General features: G+C 44.4%; 1 protein-coding gene and 1 pseudogene across 1 annotated transcript in view; one reads left to right on the top strand and one right to left on the bottom strand.

Annotated features, from left to right (window-relative positions):
- LOC126210483 (mucin-12) overlaps positions 1-26814 on the bottom strand; it is a 388877-nt gene that overhangs the window by 299583 nt on the left and 62480 nt on the right. The gene's annotated exons all lie outside the window — the stretch shown is intronic.
- Positions 2104-2221, top strand: LOC126210870 (5S ribosomal RNA; annotated as a pseudogene).

Here is a 26814-nt window from a genome sequence, read left to right as displayed (position 1 = left end):
CGTAGATGTTACTGAATGACAAAATTTCAACTAGATACGTCTGCACCGGAACTCGTCCGCGCAGTGGGGCCTGCTGTTTCCCATCCGCTAAGTAATGTAGATTTACGACTGGGTACTACGGTGGTATAGTTTTATACTTGGCATGGCCAAACTTTGGCATGCAATAGTTTAGTGCCAATAGCTTCTGAAGAAGGCCAAATTATTTTGGCTGAAACCTAGGTAAAGATTGGTTTCTATTTGTAACTGAGGCTGACGTGTTATATGTTCGCTAAGAGCTCTCTAACATTCAGAACCTAAAGCCGTCGGCACACGAACCGTGCTGTCGAACGTTAACGCTGAGTGTGCCAAGTTCAACGTGCTGCTGAACGCTCAGGAACGATGCGACTCGTGCATACGGTACGTGGGCCCCAAAGTGGTATACGCGATCGCAACGCACTCCAGCGGCAGTTGAGGGATGTTTCTAGTAGTTCGTAGATCACACTGTTTACTCAACGGAAGTGCGTAAAATTCCCGCGTTAGCTCTATTAAAACGCACATTTCCTCCATCGTCCACGAAAAGGAAAGTACCATGTCCAATCAATGACACAGGCTTATAAAAGTTCCATTACAAACAGTGCGGTACAAATTTCGAATATTTCTCTGCATACGATAAACATTATTTCATCATTTCCACATTTTAGTAAAACCCCAAGGTCAGGCTTACTTGATCACTGTTCCTACCCAGTAGCAGAATCTTTGCAACATGTGCATTACGAAGTGTAAAAGAAAAAGGAGCAAAATATCTTTATACAAGTAGCGCAAGCTGTCCTGTAGATTAAGCCAATCGAACAAAGTCACCCCTTAAAAAAAGGTGAACTTATATTTACATAACATCAAATATTATAGCATATACTTATATTAAACTAATAATAAAGTATCAGAACCCAATAAAAACGCGAATGTTAGGAAAAAAAATGTGGAAGTGGCAAGACGCGAACCACCACCCCATCAAACTAATCTGTAGGGGGCAGTGGCGCTGCTCATTACGCTACACCAATAACAGACTCCGAATGTCTAGTCATAGTATGTTAGGTACTGCAGAAAACCTTAATCGTAGATATGTTACTAATTGTAGTTTAACAAATTGTACCAAGAACAATGCCTTTTGGGTGGATCTTCAGTGTGTCGCTGGCTTCAAATAGCCTACTGTCATTATACGCAAGTTACAATAATTCTTTTGCCACGAATATGATCTTTCTCATTATTTTATTGGAACGAATCACACAGTTAACTACGAGTTTTCCAGTGATTCTCAATATGCTGGTGCTCAGATACGGCATATATACATATAGGCTTGAAGTGAACGCCAATATGGTGCCTCTCAACTCTGTACTGAAGGGAGACGGCGTGCGTGTGACGTAAGTGGCGCTGTGCCATCTCATTGGTCAACGCTCAGAATACCTGACATGTCAGATATTGCTCTGCACGTTCGGAAAGACTCCCGAGCGTGCTATTCCACGCTATGACGTCAGAAACTCGGCACGCTCAACGCTCGGATGCACGGTCCGTGTGCTGACGGCTTAACGACGATGAGAATATCATCTACTGTAAAGGAGTTTTTCCCTCCAGTTTTGACCAGAACTTTTTCCTGTACAAAAATGCGAGGAAAGAGCCCAGAATTGGCCTGACCCCTGGGAGGAAACTTAGCAACAACCGCACACTGGCTGGGGGCGCGTCTTGTGTACGCGAGGCCGTCTAGCGCGGCTGTGGCCGGACACTCGGTTCCACTGGGGACACAGCGGGCAAACTTTTGTCCCGCGCGCCCACCAGCAGCTGGGGACCCGCACAACTTAGCGCTCCCATTCCTCGGCTGCGGCAGGAGTTCATTCGCGAAAGTGCTGCTCTGCCAGTGTTTTATTCCCTCTTACTCTCAAATCAGAAGAACTGTCCACCGCACTACACGAAGACGACAGAAGCGCGGTTTCCTCCTACTCCCAGGCGTGTGGACTCCCGCGAGCGAAGGGGAAAATAAACGGCAGATGTGCACCACCGCTGAATCGCGATTTGCACCACATACGAGAGCACCCAGCGAACGACAATTCTGTCTGGTGTAGATGGTAGGGTGGCAACAGCCTTGCCGCAGTGGATACACCGGTTCCCGTGAGATCACCGCAGTTAAGCGCTGTCGGGCGTGGTCGGCACTTGGATGGGTGACCATCCAGGCCGCCATGCGCTGTTGCCATTTGGCGAGGCATTCGTCTTCATGGAAGGCAATCTGCGCCCCCATCGTTCACATCTTGAGAATGACTTCGTTCAGGATAACGACATCGCTCGACTAGAGCGGCCAGCAAGTTGTCCAGACGTGAACACTATCGAACATGCCTGGGATAGATTGAAAATGGTTGTGTATGGACGACGTGACCCACCAATCAGTCTGATTGATTTCCGCAGAACCGCCGTTGAGGAGTGGGACAATCAGGACCAATAGTGCCTTGATGAACTTGTGGATAGTATTCCACGACGAATACAGGTATGCATCAATGCAAGAGGACGCGCTACTGGGTATTAGAGATAGTGTGTACAGCAATCTGGACCACCACATCTGAAGGTCTCGCTGTATGGTGGTACAACATGCGATATGTGGTTTTCATGAGCAATTAGAAGGGCGGAAATGATGTTTATGTTCGTCTGTATTCCAATTTTCTGAACAGGTTCCGGAACTCTCGGAACCGAGGTCACGCAAAACTGTTTTTGATGTGTGTACAGAAGACCTAATCAGCCTTGTTCCTTACATGCATGCTAACTGTAATTACATGGCTGATGTATCAGTGTTATGTTAGAAATTTTTAATAATAAATAAAAACTGGTTACAAGTGTCAACCATCTGAAACTTTATAATTAGTGACAGTTCTCATAATACCCGTTTTAGACAAGATACACGGGGCGGACAAAAATATTGAAACGCCTGAAACCAAAGTGCCATATTATCTTCAATGGAATCCTGCACCATTCTCCCTGCAATGGCGCCATTTTCGGTTAACGTTGATGCAGGTGAATATCGTTCACGCACCCTTCCCTCCGAAGTACAACGCAAAGACTCAATAATATTGAAACCTGGCGAGCTCACAAAACCAGTCCTGGAGAATGTGGGTTGTGTAACAGGAGCCCTATTGTATTCAGCCACACCATCACCATTGCAGAACAATGTACCATAGGATGGAACTTATCGTGATATTGCATGGACCCCATGGTTACTGGCAATGATGATGATGTGGCCATCTTGGCTGATAAGGCTGCCCACATCAAAAGAGAAGCACGAGCATGTTTCACTCTGGGGACACAATCTCAGCCAGAAGTTGGAAGCAGTGTGCAACAAGACTCATCAGACCAAATGACACCGATCCATAACGCAGGTTTCACGGCTTCAGCAACACGTTTTACTGCTGCGCGAATTTGCATCACTTTAGGAGTGGTTTTGTAATTCCAGCTCGCCTTTCAATTCTGTGCATATGTAGCTCCCTTCCTGTTTTTTAGTGCTGACAGGATTCATGAGGGCGACATTCAGTTTTGCAGCTGTCGTCCTCTTCATTTTTTGACACAACCCTTTTCAATGAACGTCTGTCAAGATCACTGAACGCGCATTTCCGTTCGGGCCGTTACTTATAGGGCAATGTTTTTCTGCTTTCCCCGTAAGCGGTACAAATCTTCGCCGGCCGTAGTGACCGAGCGGTTCTAGGCGCTACAGTCTGGAACCGCGTGACCGCTACGGTGGCAGGTTCGAATCTTGCCTCGGGCATGAATGTGTGTGATGTCCTTAGGTTAGTTAGGTTTAAGTACTTCTAAGTTCTAGGGGACTGATAACCACAGCAGTTAAGTCCCATAGTGCTCAGAGCCATTTGAACCATTTGGTACAAATCTTCCATGCGGCAACTCTTGAAACGCCAAACACTTCGGCTCCCTTGGCTACGGAAGCATCCAGGATACGAGCACCAACAGTTGGCCACCTTCAAATTCATTTAGCTCCGACATAATACACTCTTCACTGCACAGGAGACTTACTGAGCGCAACGTATCGAGAGGATTGAACAGCTATCGTAAGTGGTAAAAAACAATACACCGCAACCTGCAAGATAGACTAGCATATGCATTTATGTTCAAGTATGCATTTATCGCCGTATTTTTGGGACCCCAGTATTTCCCTACGATTAAGTATTACGAATAAAATCGACTATCTCTTTATTTTTTCTTGCTTTTTCCACCTTTTGAGCCATACGGAGTAATTTAACAAGGATGATGGCTTAGTACGGAATGGGGGCTGAGAGACTTGTTTTTTTCAGATTTTAATAAGATGGAGAGGGGCCACACTTCACTCCGGGACAATGAACCTGACAGTGTATGGCGGAGGGTACCTTGAGTACCTCTATCGGTTCTCCTTTCTATTCCAGTCTCGTATTGTTCGTAGAAAGAAAGATAGTAGCTATGCCTCTGTATGGGCTCTAATCTCTCTGATTTTATCCTCATGGTCTCTCCCCGAGATATACGTAGAAGGGAGTAATATACTGCTTGACTCCTCGGTGGCCGGACGGTGTGGCCGAGCGGTTCTAGGCGCTTCAGTCTGGAACCGCGCGAAAGCTACGGTGGCAGGTTCGAATCCTGCCTCGGGCATGGATGTGTGTGATGTCCTCAGGTTAGTTAGGTTTAAGTAGTTCTAAGTCCTAGGGGACTGATTACTTCAGATGTGAAGTCCCATAGTGCTCATAGCCATTTGAATCATTCGAATCCTCGGTGACGGAATGTTCTCGAAACTTCAACAAACGCCCGTACCGCGCTACTGAGCGTCTCTCTCGCAGTCTTCCACTGGAGTTTATCATCTCCGTTACGCTTTCACGATTACTAAATGATACTGTAACGAAGTGCGCTGCTCTCCGTTGCATCTTCTCTATCTCTTCTATTAACCCTATCTGGTACGGATCCCACACCGGTGAGCAGTATTCAAGCAGTGGGCGAACAAGTGTACTGTAACCTACTTCCTTTGTTTTCGGACTGCATTTCCTTAGGATTCTTCCAATGAATCTCATGAATTTACTCCTCTGCAACCCTCCCCCTGCCATAGCACCGTTGTGCACAAGGAAGAACGGGAGGGGGGGGGGGGGGGGTGTACGCGTGTGCACAGTGTCAACTGTAATGGAAACTGGTCCAATGTCATCCGGTTCTCTCCGCTGACGAGTGCAGGTTTTGTGTGACGTTTGGTGATCGTCATAGACGAGTGTGAAGGCCGCCAAGTACCCACACATGTGTCATGCATGCAGCGCCAGGCATTCAGCCAAGTTTAAGGGAGCAGCTATCATAATGAATGCGGAACCAAGAACGAACTGCTCGGATTAGAAAGGGCATAAGACACCGACGTAATCTTCAGCCTGTGCTGTTCTGTCTACACATCGTACAAGCAATGACTGAAATAGGATTGGTTGAGAAGCGGGATGAAACTTCGGGGTGAAGGCTTATCAGTGACAAGATTCGCTGACGAAATTACTACCGTCCCTGTGGTGGTGGTGGTGGTGATGATTTCTCGCAGAGGGTTGCGATGAAAGGCCGGTGGCGAGGTGTTACTCTCTGGGACGAGAACACGGTGGAGCACGGCTGTTTGAGTAAGCGCGTCTTCAGAGCTTTCAGCTGTCTGCGGAGAACAATCGCGTAATGGCGGCCTGTTCCTTTTGTCCAGCTCGCTCTGCGCTCTTTTCTGTGCGGCTGCGGAAGCAGCCGTGTTTCCTCCGCGCGCGCGCGCGCGCACACACACACACACACACACACACACACACACACACACACACACACACACGTTATTACGATCAGCCCCCAGAAGTGACACACCTGTCTGGATTTACATGTATACTCCACCAAGCCACTGTGCAGCGCATTGGTGGGGGGGAGTATACACCGCTTCTGTCGTACCCCTATTGTATCTCGAGTGAGGGACGGACTACTTTCTTCGTGCCTCTGTTCCCAAGTACTCTCTCTTACCGTTTTCTCATAACTCCTACGCTAGAGATACGCTAGTGGCGGCATATGTGATGCACAGTGATCCTCGAAAACATAGATTTTAATTTTACTGAACAGAATATCTTCCTTCGTTTTACCAAAAATACCATCTATTCACTAAAGAATCTAGCTCCCATGTATGGAAACAGCTACTCATTTCTTTTCAAATGAGTTAACGTGTTAAATATTTGACGTTAATGACGTAAAACGTGTGTTTCAGGACACAAAACCTCAATTGTGTTCATTTCTTTAGTTCGGTACCTCCAGTGTTGAGGCCATAAACGGGTGTGAACACACGAGGATGAAAGTAACGCCGGCCTCTGTTGCCGAACGGTTCTAGGCGTTTCAGTCCAGAGCCGCGCTGCTGCTACGGTCGCAGGTTCGAATCCTGCCTCGTGCATGGATGTGTGTGATGCCCTTAGGTTAGTTAGGTTTAAGTAGTTTTAAGTATAGGGGACTGATGACCTCAGATGTTTAAGTCCCATATTGCTTAGAGCCATTTGTACCATTTTTTGAACGAAAGTAACTTTGGCATGACGTGACAATCCCAAGTAACACAGTTCATCGAAAACTTGCACAATACACGAAAAGAACCGCGGAAAAGGTCTTGGTTGCACGGCTGTAATTATTAATTATTAACCAATGATGCGTTTCACCTGATTCACGTATCTTTAGATAGGCCAACAAAAAAACACACATTTTGGTATAAATGGCATGACCCGATTTTGCCAAATTAGTGGCAAGTGATTGTAAGACAACTTACTGAATGTCAAATGGTGTTAGGCACATGGGATACCGAGCATACAAAAAATACCAGGAAATAACTGCCCTCGTCAAGAAGTCTGAAACACTGCGTGGTATCACGTAAATAAATTGAACGGGATGTATTAAAAAATAGTGAAACTTTGTGATCGGCTTTGTCATAAAAATAGATATTACACACCACAGTGAAAAAAAAAGAAAAATTATCTTGCTAAGGTATGCAGTGTATTCCAGTGAAAACAAAACAAGATCAGCCCTACATTGATCTGTCACCAAGTAAAAATGTTGGGTTTGTAGTTGCTCATTTTAGGGCTACGCAAACAACTATTCTCATTTTTACTATTTAATCCTTGCCTATATTTGGCAGTTAAATAATACTCTGTAGCTCACAGCTCACTAACAGTACACTTCGCGCACGCTTCTTTGTGCTCCCGATTGGACTACATTGCATGCATCAGCAAGGCAATCTTTTTTTCTTTTCTCTTTTCTGTAATACATATACTTTCATGACAAAGCCGGTCACAGGATTTCGTTATTTCTTGGCTATATTTTGTTCCGTTTATTTACAGGACACGGCGCAATGTTTCCGAATATCTGATGGGGGCAATTACTTGCTGTGACGTTTTGTATGCTCGGTATCCCATATGCTTAATACCAAGTAACATCAAGAAGTCATGTTGGAATTTGTTAGTATTTCCAATTCTGCAAAATGGGGTCATGCCGCTTCCAACAAAATGTATATTTCTGAGTAAGTCAATCTAGAGATGCTTGAATCTGGCGAAACGCGTCATTGGTAAATAAATAATAAATACAACCCCGAAACCAAGAGTGATTCTTCATTCACTGAAAGAACTAAGCACAGAACAGAAATGCAATGTATTCAAGGACAATAATTACACTGAAGTCGAGAGCCGAAGAAACTGGTACACCTCCCTAATATCGTGTAGGGCCCCACGAGCACGCGGAAGTGCCGCAACACGACGTGGCATGGGCTCGACTAATGTCTCGTGTAGTGCTGGAGGTAACTGACACCATGAATCCTGCAGAGCTGTCCATAAATGCGTAAGAGTAGGAAGGGCTGGAGATGTCTTCTGAGCAGGAATCCCAGATATGCTCAATAGTGTTCATGCTGGGGAGTTTGGTGACAAGCGGAAATGTTTAAACTCAGAAGACTGTACCTGGAGCCACACTTAGCCATTCTACATCTACATCCATACTCCGCAAGCCACCTGGCGGTGTGTGGCAGAAGGTACCTTGAGTACCTCTATCGGTTCTCCCTTCCATTCCAGTCTCGTATTGTTCGTGGAAAGAAGGATGGTCGGTATGCCTCTGTGTGGGCTCTAATCTCTCTGATTTTATCCTTATGGTCTCTTCGCGAGATATACGTAGGAGGGAGCAATATACTGCTTGACTCCTCGGGGAAGGTATGTTCTCGAAACTTCAACAAAAGCCCGTACTGAGCTACTGAGCGTCTACCTTGCAGAGTCTTCCACTGGAGTTTATCATCTCCGTAACGCTTTCGCGATTACTAAATGATCCTGTAACGAAGCGCGCTGCTCTCCGTTGGATCTTCTCTATCTCTTCTATCAACCCTATCTGCTACGGAACCCACAATGGTGAGCAGTATTCAAGCAGTGGGCGAACAAGCGTACTGTATCCTACTTCCTTTGTTTTCGGATTGCATTTCCTTAGGATTCTTCCAGTGGATCTCAGTCTGGCATCTGCTTTACCGATGATCAACTTTATATGAGCATTCCATTTCAAGATGATGATGATGATGTTTGGTTTGTGGGGCGCTCAACTGCGTGGTTATCAGCGCCCGTACAATTGCCCAACCTTTGCTCAGTCCAATTTCGCCACTTTCTTGGATGATGATGAAATGATGAGGACAACACAAACACCCAGTCATCTCGAGGCAGGTGAAAATCCCTGACCCCGCCGGGAATCGAACCCGGGACCCCGTGCTCGGGAAGCGAGAACGCTACCGCGAGACCACGAGCGGCGGACATTCCATTTCAAATCACTCCTTAATACGTACTCCCAGATAATTTATGGAATTAACTGTTTCCAGTTGCTGACCTGCTATATTGTAGCTAAATGATAAGGGATCTTTCTTTCTATGTATTCGCAGCACATTACACTTGTCTACATTGAGATTCAATTGCCATTCCCTGCACCATGCGTCAATTCGCTGCAGATCCTCCTGCATTTCAGTACAATTTTCCATTGTTACAACCTCTCGATATACTACAGCATCATCCACAAAAAGCCCCAATGAACTTCGGATGTCATCCACAAGGTCATTTATGTATAATGTGAATAGCAACGGTCCTACGACACTCCCCTGCGGCACACCTGAAATCACTCTCACTTCGGAACACTTCTCACCATTGAGAATGACATGCTGCGTTCTGTTATCTAGGAACTCTTCAATCCAATCACACAATTGGTCTGATAGTCCATATGCTCTTACTTTGTTCATTAAACGACTGTAGGGAACTGTATCGATCGCCTTGCGGAAGTCAAGAAACACGGCATCTACCTGTGAACCCGTATCTATGGCCCTCACTCGTTGACGAATAGCGCGAGCTGGGTTTCACACGATCGTCTTTTTCGAAACCCATGCAGAGTAGATTTCTAGTCTCCAGAAAAGTCATTATACTCTAACATAATACGCGTTCCAAAATTCTACAACTTATCGACGTTAGAGATATAGGTCTATAGTTCTGCATATCTGTTCGGCGTCCCTTCTTGAAAACGGGGATGACCTGTGCCCTTTTCTGAACGTATGGGGTGTCGCATTGTCCTGCTGGAGTTGCCCTGGTCCGTCGGAATGCAAACTGGAGCAGAGGCAACTGTGGTGCACCACGGGCCATGGATGACACAGGTGAACGACGACTGCGGATACGTGTACGGGCGGTTGAGCAACTGACCGCCCAGATGAACCAAGGGGGTACCTACAGTGTCTCTTCAATGACCGTTCAGCGAACATAGCTACATGTGGACCTCCGAGGCAGACGCCTGGCTCATGCTGCCACGCTGACTGCTGTTCATCGGCGAGGAAGGTTTTAATTTACACGCCACTGCAACAGGACGTCCACTGGGTGGCGACAGGTCGCCCTTTGAGGTCAGTCACGTTTTATGCTCCATCTGACAGCTGGCCGTTGCCGTTTACGGCCGTGCAACAATCGTCGGTAGGATCCACGGCGGTGGAAGGAGCGTTTAAGTCTGCGGGTATGTTTTCGTGGCATTCCCTGAGTGATCTCGTGTCAACTCAAGCATGTATCTATCCTTGCGGCTCATATTCAGACTTTTGACATCTGGTTACATTTATGTGAGTGGACAGTAAGGCCTCAGTGATTACGCCGAAGTGCCGCAACACGACGTGGCATGGACTCGACAAATGTGTGAAGCAGTGCTGGAGGGAATTGGCACCATGAATCCTGCAGGGCGTCTATAAATGGGTAAGAGTACGAGGGGGTGGAGATCTCTTCTGAACAGCACGTTGCAAGGCATCCCAGATATGCTCAATAATGTTCATGACTGGGGAGTGTGGCGGCCAGGGGAAGTGTCAAAGCGCAGAAGAGTGTTCCTGGAGCCACTTTGTAGCAATACTGGACGTGTGGGATGTCGCGTTGTCCTGCCGGAATTGCCCAAATCCGTAGGAATGCACAATGGACACGAATGGATTCAGGTGGTCAGACAGGATGCTTACGTACGTGTCACCTGTCAGAGTTGTATTTAGACGTATCAGGGGTCCCATGCCACTCCAACTTCACACGCCTCACACTATTACAGAACCTCCACCAGCTGGAATAGCCCCTGTTGACATGCGGGGTCCATGGATTCGTGAGGTTGTCTCCATGGTCCATCAGCTCGATACAATTTGAAACGAGATTCGTCCGACCAAGCGACACGTTTCCAAGAGTATTTGAACACGCATGCCTGTATCAGTTTCTTTGGCACATGCCTGCACCAGGTTCTTTGACGCTTCAGTGTAATATCCGCACTTGTGCCTATACCAATAAGCTCTCATAGCTGTTCGATGAAACTAATTTTGGCACAAAAAAAGGCATGAACTGCATAGAAAAAAAATAGCATCCAATTATGTCACATTTCTGTTAGATGTGACAGGAATTTCACTGATTCCTCATAGCCGGCTGATGTAGCCGAGCGGTTCTAGCCGCTTCAGTCTGGAACCGCGCGACCGCTACGATCGCAGGTTCGAATCCTGCTTCGGGCATGGATGTGTGTGATGTCCTTAGGTTAGTTAGGTTTAAGTAGTTCTAAGTTCTAGGTAGCTGATGACGTCAGATGTTAAGTACCATAGTGCTCAGAGCCATTTGATTCCTCATAATGGAAAGTAGAGTTTTTATTTGTAAACTAATCTCCAATGTAAAACAATAACACAATTCCAGTAATTTATTCTTTGTTATCACATACACAAGGCAGTGTACTTACGTATTAAACTGAACCACGGTATAACAAACGACCTGACTCCATTTTCAATTCGTTCGTATCAGCGTTAGGAATGGTTAAAGACACTGCACTTCCATTGGGAGGGGGGGAGGGATGCTGGAGTTCTATTCCCTTTCGCTATGGAGATTTTAATTGTTCTGTAGCTTCCAGAAGCCGCTTTAGGGAATGCTAGGATGGTTCCCATGGAAAGAGCACGGCCGATTTCCTTTGACAATGCGACTAGCATTACATCCTCATTTACGTCATCGAAAAGTCATAACTGGTGAAGTGGTAAAAAGATTATTCCACCGACGCTTTAAACATTTTGGTAAAATTAAAAAAAAAACTTTTATTGACATCAGCCGTTGATAATGCAACAACATTCACAATGTCTGGCATGGCAGAAATTCAATCATTTTCTTTATGCTGGATCCGACAGTCACTAATGAAAGTTTAAAACCATGATTACATCTGGATTTCAACCTATTCTTTAAATTTTTTAAAGAAAATATTGACATTCTAAATTCATAATTTCTTTTCAGTATTACAGTTTTTAACCTTTAACAAATTCTTAGGGGCTGTAAAACTCTGTGCAAAAAATTATTAAATCCTGAAGCTTCCTGGCATAGAAAATCCTTATGTTCCTCTTATTGTGTCATACTGAGCGAATGACAAGATAAAGACATAACCAGAGGAAGCTTCCTGTCAGGAAAATAGTCTTCATTTGTGCAACGTTTCTCTTTTTTCCTGAGTCACCGGTGATACCGTCGCGAATTTTTAAAAGCCCTTTTCTACGTTAAATTGTGACTCAGCAGCAATTCCGTTCGTCTGAGAATCGCTTCCAGAGAATCGAAATTTGAACAACGTTCACAAATTTTATCGCGCCGCCATGTTAGGTGCGTCAGCAGACGGGACAAAGAGATTAAGTGGGGCAGAGAGGGTACGAATTGAATGGAAAACAGTTCGCGCCTGTCGTGTTAAGTGACGCTATCTCGTTTAGCCTTGAGTTCTGCAGTTACATCACGTGTGCCCGCAGATGCAGCTCCACTCAAACGTGACCGCCTCCACGAAACACATCCTATACACGCCCCACTTAACAGTATTAGTGCCGGCATTCTCCGCAATAAGCGGCATAAACTGATTAAGTAGTCTCCTGCTAGTAAGTCACAAATTCACAGGTCGGTAAGATACACGTATCTTCTTAGACAGCGTGAGACGATTTTCCTCCCAAAGGGATTTATAAAAGAATCAATCGTAAGTCTTCACGGAACGTGCACTGTTTTGCAGTTTCCTGGCACATGAAAATTTCGCGACAGCTTCAATTCTAACAGCACTTTTATTTCGACGTTACAGAACCTCTACAAAATACGTTGCGAGATTAGCACATCTGTAAAAAGAAAGCGTAGTCAGTCTAAGGGATTATCGTTCTGACGTGGGAATCGTGTTCTAATACACAGCTGATACGAGCATTACCCTCATAAAGCAAAGGTTCGGGGTTCGAGTCCTTATTCCCCCCACAGTTTCAATGTGCCAAGATGTTGTCGACTTACCTACTGTATAATAATAAAAGCAGACAACTGCAGGCTACCGATGTACCGGTTGCCAGGGCAACAACTATCTGAATTCACCTTTTGCAGCGCTGACCTCTGCGAAATGTGCAGGAAGGGGAGTCAATTAGGTTCTAGAACAATGGTTCCCAAATTGCGGGTAATTACCTGCTGAGGAGTAAAATAAAATTTTGTGACGGGTGAAAACTAAACGATTTGTTTCTGTTTCAGTCACGAAGCGGACTCATTTTCAAAAGATCATTACTATTACCACAATTTTGTAAGATTCTAATACTTGTTATGTAAGTTATCAATAATTACTTTTTCTCAATTACTATCTGTAATGCTGTGGAGGTTACACATTTCCCACTCACTACACATGTATGTCGTGCTTTTTTCTGTCTATCGCTGCTGATAAAAGTGAGACACATACGTCAAAAATGCTAAATCTCTAAAAAAAGGTCTCCTCCAAGTTGTAGATAGAATTTGCAGCAGTCCGGAAATTGCTTCATTACTCGCTTCGAAACAGGCAAATGAATTACTTGACAGCACGACACAGCAGTAACTACTAAGGGCTAGTATAGTGCTTTACACATTATTATTATTATTATTATTTTATTAGTATTAGTGGCTGTGGTCAGACACAAAACAATAACAGCCTAAAGTTTTCCACTTTCTGTCTGTTCAGAAGCAAGAAGTGCAGCAATGAAGTGATTTACGAACAGTAAGTATGGAGCATACATTTTAACTTGATGCTTTCAAATGGGGTTGCAGTGCGGAGGATATGCAAGTGGCGCAATGGGGAGGATTATTGCAGGGGAAGTATGTTTTGTAACAAGTGTGCACCCTTAGTGTGGATAGTTAGAAGCACTTACGATGCACCACGAATTCCTTCGTCATTCATTCACACACACACACACACACACACACACACACACACACACAAACTAAATATCATGCGCCTTTCATCATTTTAAAAATAAAAGTACTCCAAGAAAAATTTTCCATTCTACAGTTTAGTTAGGTGCTAAAATTCGTGATGTGGTGGAGGAGAGAGAGTGGGGTACTAGCTAATGTGTAATTGCACTCCACGGTTCAAAGTGCCGTCAATGCGAACGAGAGGTGACCGAGACGTGTAAGCAATGGCAGGCAACCCATACCATCACGCTAGGTGATAAGCCAGTATGGCGATGACGAATACACGCTTCCAATGTGCGTTCACCGCGATGTCGCCAAACACGGATGCGATCATCATGATGCTGTACACAGAACCTGGATCATCCGAAAAAATGACGTTTTGCCATTCGTGGACCCAGGTACGTCGTCGAGTACACCATCGCAGGGGCTCCTGTCTGTGATGCAGCGTCAAGGGTAACCGCAGCCATGGTCTCCGAGCTGATAGTCCATGCTGCTGCAAACGTCGTCGAATTGTTCGTGCAGATGGTTGTTGTCTTGCAATCGTCCCCATCTGCTAACTCAGAGATCGAGACGTGGCTGCACGATCCGTTACAGCCATGCGGATAAGATGCCTGTCATCTCTACTGCTAGTGATACGAGGCCGTTGCGATCCAGCACGGCGTTCCGTATTACCCTCGTGAACCCACCGATTCCATATTCTGCTAACAGTCATTGGATATCGACCAATGCGAGCAGCAATGTCGCGATACGATAAACCGCAATCGCGATAGGCTACAATCCGACCTTTATCAAAGTCGGAAACGTGATGGCACGCATTTCTCCTCCTTACACGAGGCATCACAACAATGTTTCACCAGGCAACGCCGGTCAACTGCTGTTTGTGTATGAGAAATCGGTTGGAAACTTTCCTGATGTCAGCACGTTTTAGGTGCCGCGACCGGCGCCAACCTTGTGTCAATGCTCTGAAAAGCTAATCATTTGCATATCACAGCATCTTCTTCCTGTCGGTTAAATTCCGCGCCTGTAGCACGTCATCTTCGTGGTGTAGCAACTTTAATGGCCAGTAGTGTAGAATGTGCCGACTCCATTTGCGTGGACAGCTGCGGTAGGTTTCTCGGTTGAGGATTCAAGGCGTGAACAGACTGGCCGAGCTGGTCCCAGAGATTCTCAATTGGGTTTAAATCCGGTGAATCTAAGGCCAGGGAAGTACTCCTGGTGCTCTTCGAAGCACGCACGTACACGTTGCGTTGTCCTGCTGGTGGATGTCATCGTGCTGAGGTAAAACAAACTGCATGTAGGGGTGGTCATGGGCCACAGGGATAGATGCATACTTGCGTTGAACTACTGGGCCTTCCAGAATGACGAGATCGCACGGGGAATGTCACGAGAACATTCCCCATGCCGTAGCGCTACCTCCTCCGGCCCGGAGCCTTGCGATTGTTGCAAGAAGTTTAACATGTTTCATGCTGACAGAGCACGAAACGTGATTCATCTAAAAATGACACCTGTCGGCACTCAATGGATATCCAGTTGTGGTACTGGCATGCAAATCCGAGCCTTGGTCGCCAGGAGTTAGCATGGGTGCACGAACCAGGCACCTACTGCCTAAAGCCGTCGGCACACGGACCGTGCTGTCGAACGTTAACGTTGAACGTGCCAAGTTCAACGTGCTGCTGAACGCTCAGTAACGATGCGACTTGTGCATACGGTACGTGGGCCCCAATGTGGTATACGCGATCTCAACGCACTCCAGCGGCAGTTGAGGGATGTTTCTAGTTCGTAGATCACACTGCTTACTCAACGGGCGTGCGTAAAATCACCACGTTAGCTCTATTAAGACGCACATTTCCTCCATCGTCCACGAAAAGGAAAGTACCATGTCCGTTACAAACAGTGCGGTACAAATTTGGAATACTTCTCCGCCTAAGAAACATTATTTCATCATTCCCACATTTTAGTGAAACCCCAAGGTCAGTGTTACTTGGTCACTGTTCCTACCCAGTAGCAGAATCTTTGCAACATGTGAACTACGAAGCGTAAAAGAAATATCTTTATACAAGTAGCGCAAGCTGTACTGTAGATTAAGCCAACTGAACAAAGTCACCCCTCAAAAAAGGTTAACTTATACTTACATAACATCAGATAATGTAGTATATACCTATATTAAACTAATAATAAAGTATCAGAACGTAATAAAAATGCGAATCATAAGAAAATAAAAATTACAAGTGTAAAGACGCGAACCATCGCCCCTACGAACATTTCTAGCAGTCTCTGACGCTACTCATTACGCTAACCCAACAACAGAACCCTTATGACGATTCATATTATGTTACGCCTTGCTGAAAACCTGAATCGTAGATATGTTACTAATTGAAATTTAAATTATAACAAATTGTACCAAGAACAATGCGTTTTGGTTGGATCTTCAGTGTGTCGCTGCCTTCAAATAACCTACTCTCATAATACGCAAGTTGCAATAATCTTTTGCCACGATTATGATGTTTCTCATTATTTTATTGGAACGAATCACACAGTTAACAACGGTTTTTCCAGTGATTCTCACTTCGCTGGCGCTCAAACGGCATATATACATATAGGCTTGAAATGAATGCCAATATGGCGCCTAACAGCTCTGTACTGAAGGGAGACGGCGAGCGTGTGACGTAGGTGGCGATGTATCATGTCATTGGTCAACGCTTACACACACGCTTAGAATATCTGACAAGCCAGATATTGCTCTGCACGTTCGCGAAGACCCCCGAACGTGCTATTCCACGCTATGACGTCAGAAACTGGGCACGCTCAACGATCAACTTTCGGATGCACGGTCCTTGTGCTGACGGCTTAAGGTCATAAGCAGCAACGTTTGCTCAACGGTCGTTGATGAGGCACTATTGGTAGCTCCCTACATCTGGGCGGCCAGTGTCTCAACAGTTGCACCTCTGTCCGCCCGTACACATCTCTGCAGCCGTCGTTCTCCCCTGTGATCTACGGCCCTTGGGGCGGATTTTGGATAGCGCCATTTTGCCATGCACGATATACGGGGTCTTCAAAAAGTCTCTCCGTAGTGCTGTATGATTGTTCGCCTGCCTGGGTTACTTCCCTTCAAGTGGACTCTCCCAACAGTCTACTGTTTCGTTTATCTCAGCCAGCGTCAGTAGTATCGTTGGTGTGTGTCGTTACGCGTTGACGTGAACGTTTAGTTCCTTTGTTCGTCTGTTTCGTTATTGTCACTGTCAAAACGCTAACCATTGAAGACTGTGTGTTTTTAGTCGAACAAGCGTTCAAAGCTGGCGGCAAATACACAGTTTCAGTTCGTCAAACATTTAATTCAGTTTTCCCGGAGACAACACTCCCACATCGCGATACTGTGCGAGATCTAACAAATTTCGAAGTACGGGTTCAGTGACAGATGTACCGAAAAGTGGTCGTCCTAGCGTTTTGTCTGACGATAAACTACTCGATATTTCCGATAAAATGTCCGTGAGTCCTAACAAGTCAGTACGAAAACTCGCCCAGGAAATCGCTGTTACTGTCGGAACGGCCCACACAGCTGTAAGGAAAAAATTAGAACTTTTCCCATACAAAGTGACGGTCGTGCAAGAACTGAAAAATACTGAATATGGCAAGAGACTGCATTATTGTCAATGGTTCAAAAACTTCGTTCAACAAAATGGAAGGGATATTCTTAATAAAATGTTTTTCACTGATGAGGCGTCGTTTCATTTATCCGGGTACATGAACTCGCAAAGTTCTCATATGTGGAGTACTGCAAATCCGTCGTGTATTCATGAGGAACCACTTCATCGTGTTAAAATAGGGGTTTGGATTGCAATTTCTAGACGTCGGACGCACAACGATACTGCAGTGAGATTGTGTACCCATTCATAGGAGAACTTTATGGTGCAACCGCGCATACAGCTCGCGTTTCAATGTCACTGCTTGCTGATGTTTTGGTGATAGCATAATTTCATAGGGACTTTGGCTTCCACGATGGCCTGACCTAACACCACCTGGCTTTCTTCTGGGGTCCAGCGAAAGCTATAGAAACCGTCCAAAATCCACTTTCACTGCTTCTGTTACAGACCGTTCAAAATCCTCTTTCACTGCCTCTGTTAAATAAGTAATGTTACAGCTTGTGTTTGGAAACATAATTAGACGAATTGTGTATTCAAAAACAGGGGGGGGGGGGGACACTTTCAACATTTAATGTGAAAATTTGTAAGTAAAAATGAATATTCAATAAATTAATAACTTTTATTTCACTGAGTTTCATTTCGGTATGTTCACTGCGGCATAAGGCACGCGCGGCTAACAATCACACGGCACTGCGGAGAGACTTTTTGAACACCCCGTACCTTAACCATGACGGCACGCAGAATAGTTTGCAAACTTAGCCGTTTCGGAAATGTTTCACCCTTGGCCTTGAAGTCAGTGACAATGCCTTTTGCACATCGGGTAAATAGCTCTGTTTCCCCATAACGACAATGACTGAACTGTTTCCGCCTCCCCCCTCTTACCACCCTACACGCTTCACATATCCTCCTGCTGCCAGATGTCAGTGGTAATTACAATCTACGTCGAACATAGGTGGCTGTTACATTAAGGTGATTGGAGCGTGTATCTTCTTTAAACATTCTAATAAGCTGCATTAAGATATACGCAGCTTTTTTGTTCCCCATATAACTGCCTGAGAAGATTTACTTGTCCTCATGCTACGAGTTATACCACTGTTAACGCCCAATAATCTTAGCAACTACTGTCCAACCCACTCACCTCACCCATTTTTTTTTTTTTTTTTTTTTTTTTTTTTTACGGATGAGATTGCATATATACAAAAGGTTCCATAAAATTCTTCCCCATATATAAAAAAAATAAATAACGGCGAATCACGGAATTTCTGATGAACAAGAAAACCACAGAACGTTGGATCCAAGAGATACAAACAGATCTGGAAGAAATGAGAATACAGGAACTAGAGATGTATAACAGGGTGATTTTTAAATGAAAAATGCAGGCCTTCAAAGCTTTCCTGGACAGGACGAGACGCAGTATAAAATCATCTTGGACAGAAGAACAAATAAGGTTCCGAAGTATGAGGATGAAAGAATACTGGGAAAGAAGAAAGACCAGAAGAAACAAAGCTGAAGCGCATTAACGTGGAAAGCGTTTCTGAAGAAGAGAAATTTTTTAACATCGAGTGTAGATTTAAGTGTCAGGAAGTCGTTTCTGAAGGTATTTGTATGGAGTGTAGCCATGTATGGAAGTGAAACATGGACGATAAATAGTTTGGACAAGAAGAGAATAGAAGCTTTCGAAATGTGGTGCTACAGAAGAATGCTGAAGATTAGATGGGTAAATCACATAACTAATGAGGAGGTATTGAACAGAATTGGGGAGAAGAGAAATTTGTGGCACAACTTGACAAGAAGAAGTGACCGGTTGGTAGGACATGTTCTGAGACATCAAGGGATCACAAATTTAGCTTTGGAGGGCAGTGTGGGGGGTAAAAATCATAGAGGAAGACCAAGAGATGAATACACTAAGCAGATTCAGAAGGATGTAGGTTGCAGTAAGTACTGGGATAAAGTAGCATGGAAAGCTGCATCAAACCAGTCTCAGGACTGAAGACCACAACAAAAACAACAACAACATGGCCAAAACGAAAGAAGAAGAAGAAGAAATGAATAAAAAATGTTTGAAATTGAGTCCTCACAGGGCCAGTGTTTAAGATAAGTAGGTCATTCTCCATAGTCTTAATACATTACAGGAGAGCCTATTAATATGTAGCAACAATGCAAGAAGTAGCTGTTGCTCTCTCATCGACACAGAAATAAACGGGTGGGAACTAGCGGTATACTTCTTTATCATAAGAGTAAATCTGATGTAAACGAACACAAACGCGGTGGTCGGTCACAGCCGTACCACACCTACATTGGTGTTTCGTTCCTGGAAGGAAGTAGGTCCTACTTGCATATTAAATAGCTTATTACTAAGTTATGGCAAATTAAACTTCCAAGATATTCTAATTCATTACCAGCCATCAACGTTTTTCTTTATCGTACTTTGGCTATTTAAAAATGGCGTACAGTCGCAGTCTGTATGTTGTGCTGTGATTGTCGCGCTGTTAAAACGTAGTGTGAAAATGGCTGACGTTGCTTCCTGCTTCGAGGTGAAACAGGCGCGAGAAAACACCCTCAAAAAGTGGCGAGGAGGAGGTGGTTCTTAAAATGCTTTCCACGAGTTTACAGAGAAAATCTGCTCTAAAGTTCTCCAAGGAACTTTGTTTACTACAGTTACGGCCTTTGCGTGAACACCATGCGAAGCTGAACCGGTGGAGTTGGAGAATGGTAACTATGTATTATATGGATCGCTGGTTCGAATCTCGCTCTGGTCCTTCTTTCATTCAATTCCAATACCATCATCAGTTAAACATAAAATGCATTAAATATATGCCAACCAACACATATCTAATCTCTCTCTATGAAAAATGCACGGCTTCTTGTTTTTTAATTGCATATCTTACACAAAATTCCAGTTTACATTGCAGATATATGTTCTTAGGTATAGACATTTCATAAAAGATGTAATATTGTGTCCTGCCCGCGACGTAATAACATACTGTTTTCCTTTCCTATCGAAATATCAAGACTTAAAGATATAATTTAACCACAGAGTCAATGAACTGCGCTGCAAGTCGGCGAATATGTACGCACAAGATAATGAGAGCGACGTAACATTATGATCTGTATTTTGTTCTATATAAGAATGTGGCTACTTCTTTTCCCTCTCTTCTTTAGTCGCACGCCTTTCCGACAGTGTCTTGCGCTATGGGACTCTCATTTTCTTCCATTTTGTTCAAATGAACTGGAACTGAAATCCTGTTAGGAATTTGTTTAATTGTGCCATTATTAAAGCCAATCGCGATTACTGATATGACTTTACTATGAATACTTTTTCTTTCGCTCCAGAGACGGGCTAAGAATATTGTAATTTCTACATATTTCGCCGGAATACGTAAAAAAATTCTTTGTTATGTTAGCCGCACGGGATTAGCAGAGCGGTTTAAGGCGCTGCAGTCCTGGACTGTGCGGCTGGTCCCGGCGGAGGTTCGAGTCCTCCCTCGTGCATGGTTGTGTGTGTGTTTGTCCTTAGGATAATTTAGGTTAAGCAGTGCGTAAGCTTAGGGACTGATGACCTTTGCAGTTAAGTCCCAGAAGATTTCACACAAATTTGAACATTTTTTGTGTTTGTTAATTAATATCTCGACATGATAGTAAATTTAGAACTTCAATGATAGGTCGTCTGTATAAAAAGCTTCTTTCGTTAAATAACAATAGTTTAATTTGGCATTTCTTCTTTCATTGAATAGTACCGATCACTAATCCCCAAGTTATAAATTTTAAATATTTTGCCTTACTACATTTCTTCTTACGTTGCCAACGCGATACCCACGAAATTAAACTATTCTGAACATTCTCGCGAGGCGACAAGACAGTAATTTGCCTGGATTATAGAAACCCAAATTAAACGTTTTTCAGCACGCCACGAGTCTACCGACCTTCAGACAACAAAAAAGGTAAAAAAGGAACAGTATTAAGTAAGGAGCGCAGTGATTTTTTTTCCGTAGTTAATATCGAGTGCATTTTCGACAAAAAATAATTTTCATTATAAAGAGTAAGAAAGTGATGTGTGTGTGCCTGTGAAATACACTCCTGGAAATGGAAAAAAGAACACATTGACACCGGTGTGTCAGACCCACCATACTTGCTCCGGACACTGCGAGAGGGCTGTACAAGCAATGATCACACGCACGGCACAGCGGACACACCAGGAACCGCGGTGTTGGCCGTCGAATGGCGCTAGCTGCGCAGCATTTGTGCACCGCCGCCGTCAGTGTCAGCCAGTTTGCCGTGGCATACGGAGCTCCATCGCAGTCTTTAACACTGGTAGCATGCCGCGACAGCGTGGACGTGAACCGTATGTGCAGTTGACGGACTTTGAGCGAGGGCGTATAGTGGGCATGCGGGAGGCCGGGTGGACGTACCGCCGAATTGCTCAACACGTGGGGCGTGAGGTCTCCACAGTACATCGATGTTGTCGCCAGTGGTCGGCGGAAGGTGCACGTGCCCGTCGACCTGGGACCGGACCGCAGCGACGCACGGATGCACGCCAAGACCGTAGGATCCTACGCAGTGCCGTAGGGGACCGCACCGCCACTTCCCAGCAAATTAGGGACACTGTTGCTCCTGGGGTATCGGCGAGGACCATTCGCAACCGTCTCCATGAAGCTGGGCTACGGTCCCGCACACCGTTAGGCCGTCTTCCGCTCACGCCCCAACATCGTGCAGCCCGCCTCCAGTGGTGTCGCGACAGGCGTGAATGGAGGGACGAATGGAGACGTGTCGTCTTCAGCGATGAGAGTCGCTTCTGCCTTGGTGCCAATGATGGTCGTATGCGTGTTTGGCGCCGTGCAGGTGAGCGCCACAATCAGGACTGCATACGACCGAGGCACACAGGGCCAACACCCGGCATCATGGTGTGGGGAGCGATCTCCTACACTGGCCGTACACCACTGGTGATCGTCGAGGGGATACTGAATAGTGCACGGTACATCCAAACCGTCATCGAACCCATCGTTCTACCATTCCTAGACCGGCAAGGGAACTTGCTGTTCCAACAGGACAATGCACGTCCGCATGTATCCCGTGCCACCCAACGTGCTCTAGAAGGTGTAAGTCACCTACCCTGGCCAGCAAGATCTCCGGATCTGTCCCCCATTGAGCATGTTTGGGACTGGATGAAGCGTCGTCTCACGCGGTCTGCACGTCCAGCACGAACGCTGGTCCAACTGAGGCGCCAGGTGGAAATGGAATGGCAAGCCGTTCCACAGGACTACATCCAGCATCTCTACGATCGTCTCCATGGGAGAATAGCAGCCTGCATTGCTGCGAAAGGTGGATATACACTGTACTAGTGCCGACATTGTGCATGCTCTGTTGCCTGTGTCTATGTGCCTGTGGTTCTGTCAGTGTGATCATGTGATGTATCTGACCCCAGGAATGTGTCAATAAAGTTTCCCCTTCCTGGGACAATGAATTCACGGTGTTCTTATTTCAATTTCCAGGAGTGTATTTAGGTTCATTTTGCTTTTCATTTGGTAGATTTCCTTTTAACTGATTATTTATTACCTATTATTATTATTATTATTATTATTATTATTATTATTAAATTATTATTAAGACGGTTAAAGATTGTTTACGAAAACACTATAAATTAAATTTTCGGAACAAAGATGAAAAATCAGATTTGAACTACGACCATTGTTTTGTATTACAGATGTGGTCTCTCACGAGCAAGGGTGGTAAGCGTCATTCAAAAACGGGGAACAAGTTTCACAGTATCGAGCATATCGTACAAATTATCCAATTTTACAGCTGCAATCCGACACTAACAGGACTGACCTGGAGCGAAGTTAAGAGATCTGTTGCGAGAAATAACAAGACATTTCAGCTTCCAGGCATACTGCAGCTAATGCACGAACCTTTTGTCACATGTCGCTGCCGAACGCTGCCTGGATGTAGAACAGCAAGTCATAAAAGAAGAGAAAATGGGGCGTTTAAATGGCTTCGTGGGTTATGTTGGTGATCGCCTCGTTATTAGTGTAGCAAATGACCGAAATCTGAAATGTGTTCCTCGGATTCGGTTACGGAAGGACTTCAGGGAGTTCCAGACGACTGACAGACAATACCTTCAGTTGCATCAATATTTACGTATATGAAATCCCTGCAACACGCTTTTACTTCACACGTAGTTCACGCAGAAAATTACCTTGTGTTAAATTAGGAATTTTCATCACTCTTGTTTTTAATTACAATACTACGTCAGCTAAGAACGAGAGCATGATGTGTTTTCAGTCTGATTTTACCTCTTAACCGTAACAGTTCACCCATTGCAGGTTAGTTGGATCAGCTGGCTGGCTAGTGGTGTCAGTTAAATGTGCTGGCAAAGTTTTGTACCGTATTATCGCCGAGTCGATGTGCGCCTAAACGCGCAGCGTTGAAAGTATCCTTATTATCGTACTTTACTTCTTATTATGAACTCAGTATAATCACATCTATTCGAGTTCTCTTTTGTGAACTTTTCACGGACTGTTTGTTGCCTTGGGGTGGCACGCACATGTTTTTAAAGAGGGATCCAACACAGACCGTAATATGGCTGTTGCGCAGTAGAGCAACCAGAAAAATGCTTTGTTACTGAACATCCAATAACAGTTCAAGGAGACTGGAAATTCATAAAGGCTCTTCAAATACTATTGCATGGTTAAGTGACCTGGACTGCGATCTCTGAATTTGACGTAACTTTTGATATTAGTAACCTTTCTATATGTTCACTCGCTATAATTTTATACCAGTTTATTAATATTTCCGTGTGCTTGTGTATGCACTGCTTTTTGTCTTATGTGTTTCACATTTTTTGCGTAAGTTAAATAAATTAAATAGCACCGTTACCGCAGTGGAGTGGAAACTGCAAAGCTACCAGTCTGTTCAGGCATTTTTCCGGCGCAACACACAACGAGCAACGGACTATCCAGTTGCGAAACAGACAATTAGCTTGTTTTCTCGCAGACGTGCAATGTGCGGCGAAACCCAAGCTTTCACACAGGGTACAGTTCTTTTGTTACTGTTAACAACAATACGCCTCTGTATGTAACACACTATAAACCCCTGTCTTTGTCAGCGATAGTAACACTAGAAATATTGAGAATTCAGGATAGAAACTAAAACCGCTGTTAGTGTGTGCACCGCAAGTGGCAGATACGCAAGGCCTACTGTTAATATTTAATCAAACAAACATAATTTCTGAAGTATTTTTATAGCAGACAATTAACAGCAACGCAACATTCGCGCAAGACAATAGCCTCTCATTCCGAACAACACGTCATTAGCGGCAGATCCGGCCTCTTCGATTTTATTCATACTTACAACATTTGTATATCACTACCTGGATACCATTTCCCCAAAATAGTATACGACGCAAATAAAAAAATAAACTCGCAGAAAAAACAGCATTAAAGATTGCAATATAAAACATTTCCTTTGCTTTACGCCATTTGCCGGTACTGAGAACGTACCAAGTTTTACAACCACAAAGTACATGGATCAAATCTCGCCAATAGCCACTTTTTCCTATCATTGTAGTTCTAAATTTACTATCATGTCGAGATATTAAATAACAAACACAAAAAAATGTTCAGATTTGTGTGAAATCTTATGGGACTTAACTGCTAAGGTCATCAGTCCCTAAGCTTACGCACTACTTAACCTAAATTATCCTAAGGACAAACACACCCATGCCCGAGGGAGGACTCGAACCTCCGCCGGGACCAGCCGCGCAGTCCAGGACTGCAGCGCCTCAGACTGCTCTGCTAATCCCGTGCGGCTAACACACACAATAACAAATTTTAATAAAAGTAGCATTTTATGTTTAAGTATGTATCACATAAAATAAATTAAGATTTGATATACAAACACGAATCCCTTACCGTTTAATGAAAAATTTATACACATCAGCATTACCGTTCAGTCTCTAGGAACAAGAAAAGTCTTACTTTCTACTTGATGTCTAGCATTATTACAGCAAATTTTATTCTATCTTTAATACCCCGCTTTTTCGTGCGATCAGTAATTACGGTTAAAAAGAGGCCTTTTTATAATAATGATTCAAGCTTTGTTAATAATTTCGTTTGACAAGAAACCCAATTAAAATTTGGTTAAGGATTTAAAGTTGAGGGAGAAGAGTTTTGCCGATAACATTCTGTCAGTGACAGTAAGGAATTTGGAACAGCAGTTGAACGGAATTAATAGCGTTTTGAAAAGAGGTCATAAGATGAGTATCATTAAAAGTAAGAAGGATAATGGAATGTAGTCCAATTAAATCAAGTTTCTTTGAAGTTACTGCATTAGGCAATGACACACTGAAAATAGTAGATGAGTTCTGCTATTTGTGTACCAAAATAACTGATGATCACCTATGTAGAGGAACTGGTAATAGCAAGAGAAGAGGAATGTGTTTACATGGAAGATACATTTAGGTGTTCTGTAGTCTTCTCCATCCGTCTGGTGTGTAGCCTTCTACCTATGTGAAACGTGAACGTAAGCGGTGAAGCAAAGAGGAGTTTAAAATATGGTCCAGCAGAAGAATGCTTAAGATTATGTGGTTAGATCGAGAATCTAGTGCAAAGGTGCGGAATCGAAATAGGGGAAAAACGGAAATTACGACACTGCTTGACCAAATGTGTTCTTAAAGAATACATTGAAATTAGATTATCAAGTAATATTGTTAACAGGGGTAAAGGTTTTCCTCTAAGAAAGATATTGAATCCTATTTTGTCCGACATTAAACAACAACGGTCTTCTTTTCGATCATTGGATTCTTCCAACTAGTACTGTTGCGATTAATCGTTTTTGCCGTCTTCTTCCACCGGCGTGCTGCGTCTCTATTTGCCGCCAGGAGGCGCTGCCCATCATCTCGCGCACGCGCGGTGCCCTGTCCGTGGTGTATAAATGTTCCGTCGTTGTGGCTGGAATTCAGTTCCGGCGAGGCAGTGCACGAGCATTAATTCACCTGAAGATGGTGGGCAGCTGTTCCGCCGAAATATTGTGTCTGGACGACGACATGATCCGGCTGCAAACCCGTGAAGAATATCAACTCACGTTGATGTCTCGACGACCAAATTGGCCTGCTGTAAACCCTATGGAACCCATCTGGGTCGCTCTCAGGCGGCATCACCGCGTATGTAAATCAGCTGCCCGTTATTTACACGAATTACAATGACCTTTGTCTAATGCCACAAACCTACCAAAAAACTGTCGGATCCCTGATACGTAGAATCAGTGATTTATTTCGTGCCAAAGACTGACAATTAAGCTATTAAAGAAACGGTCATGATGTTTTGACTCATCAGTGTAGGTCGCGGAATGTAGATGTGGGTGATATTAAGAGAAATCATAGGAAACAAAGTTAGAAAAGCGTATCCAGAACTGAACCGCGGCCTTCGCGAGACGAGTATTTTACCTGTGGTCCCCCACGCCACGGGTGCGAACTA

This window comes from Schistocerca nitens, chromosome 10 (assembly GCF_023898315.1).
Source record: "Schistocerca nitens isolate TAMUIC-IGC-003100 chromosome 10, iqSchNite1.1, whole genome shotgun sequence".
Lineage (NCBI taxonomy): Eukaryota > Metazoa > Arthropoda > Insecta > Orthoptera > Acrididae > Schistocerca > Schistocerca nitens.
Note: the sequence above shows the minus strand (reverse complement) of the source record. Positions and strands in the feature narration are given on the sequence as shown.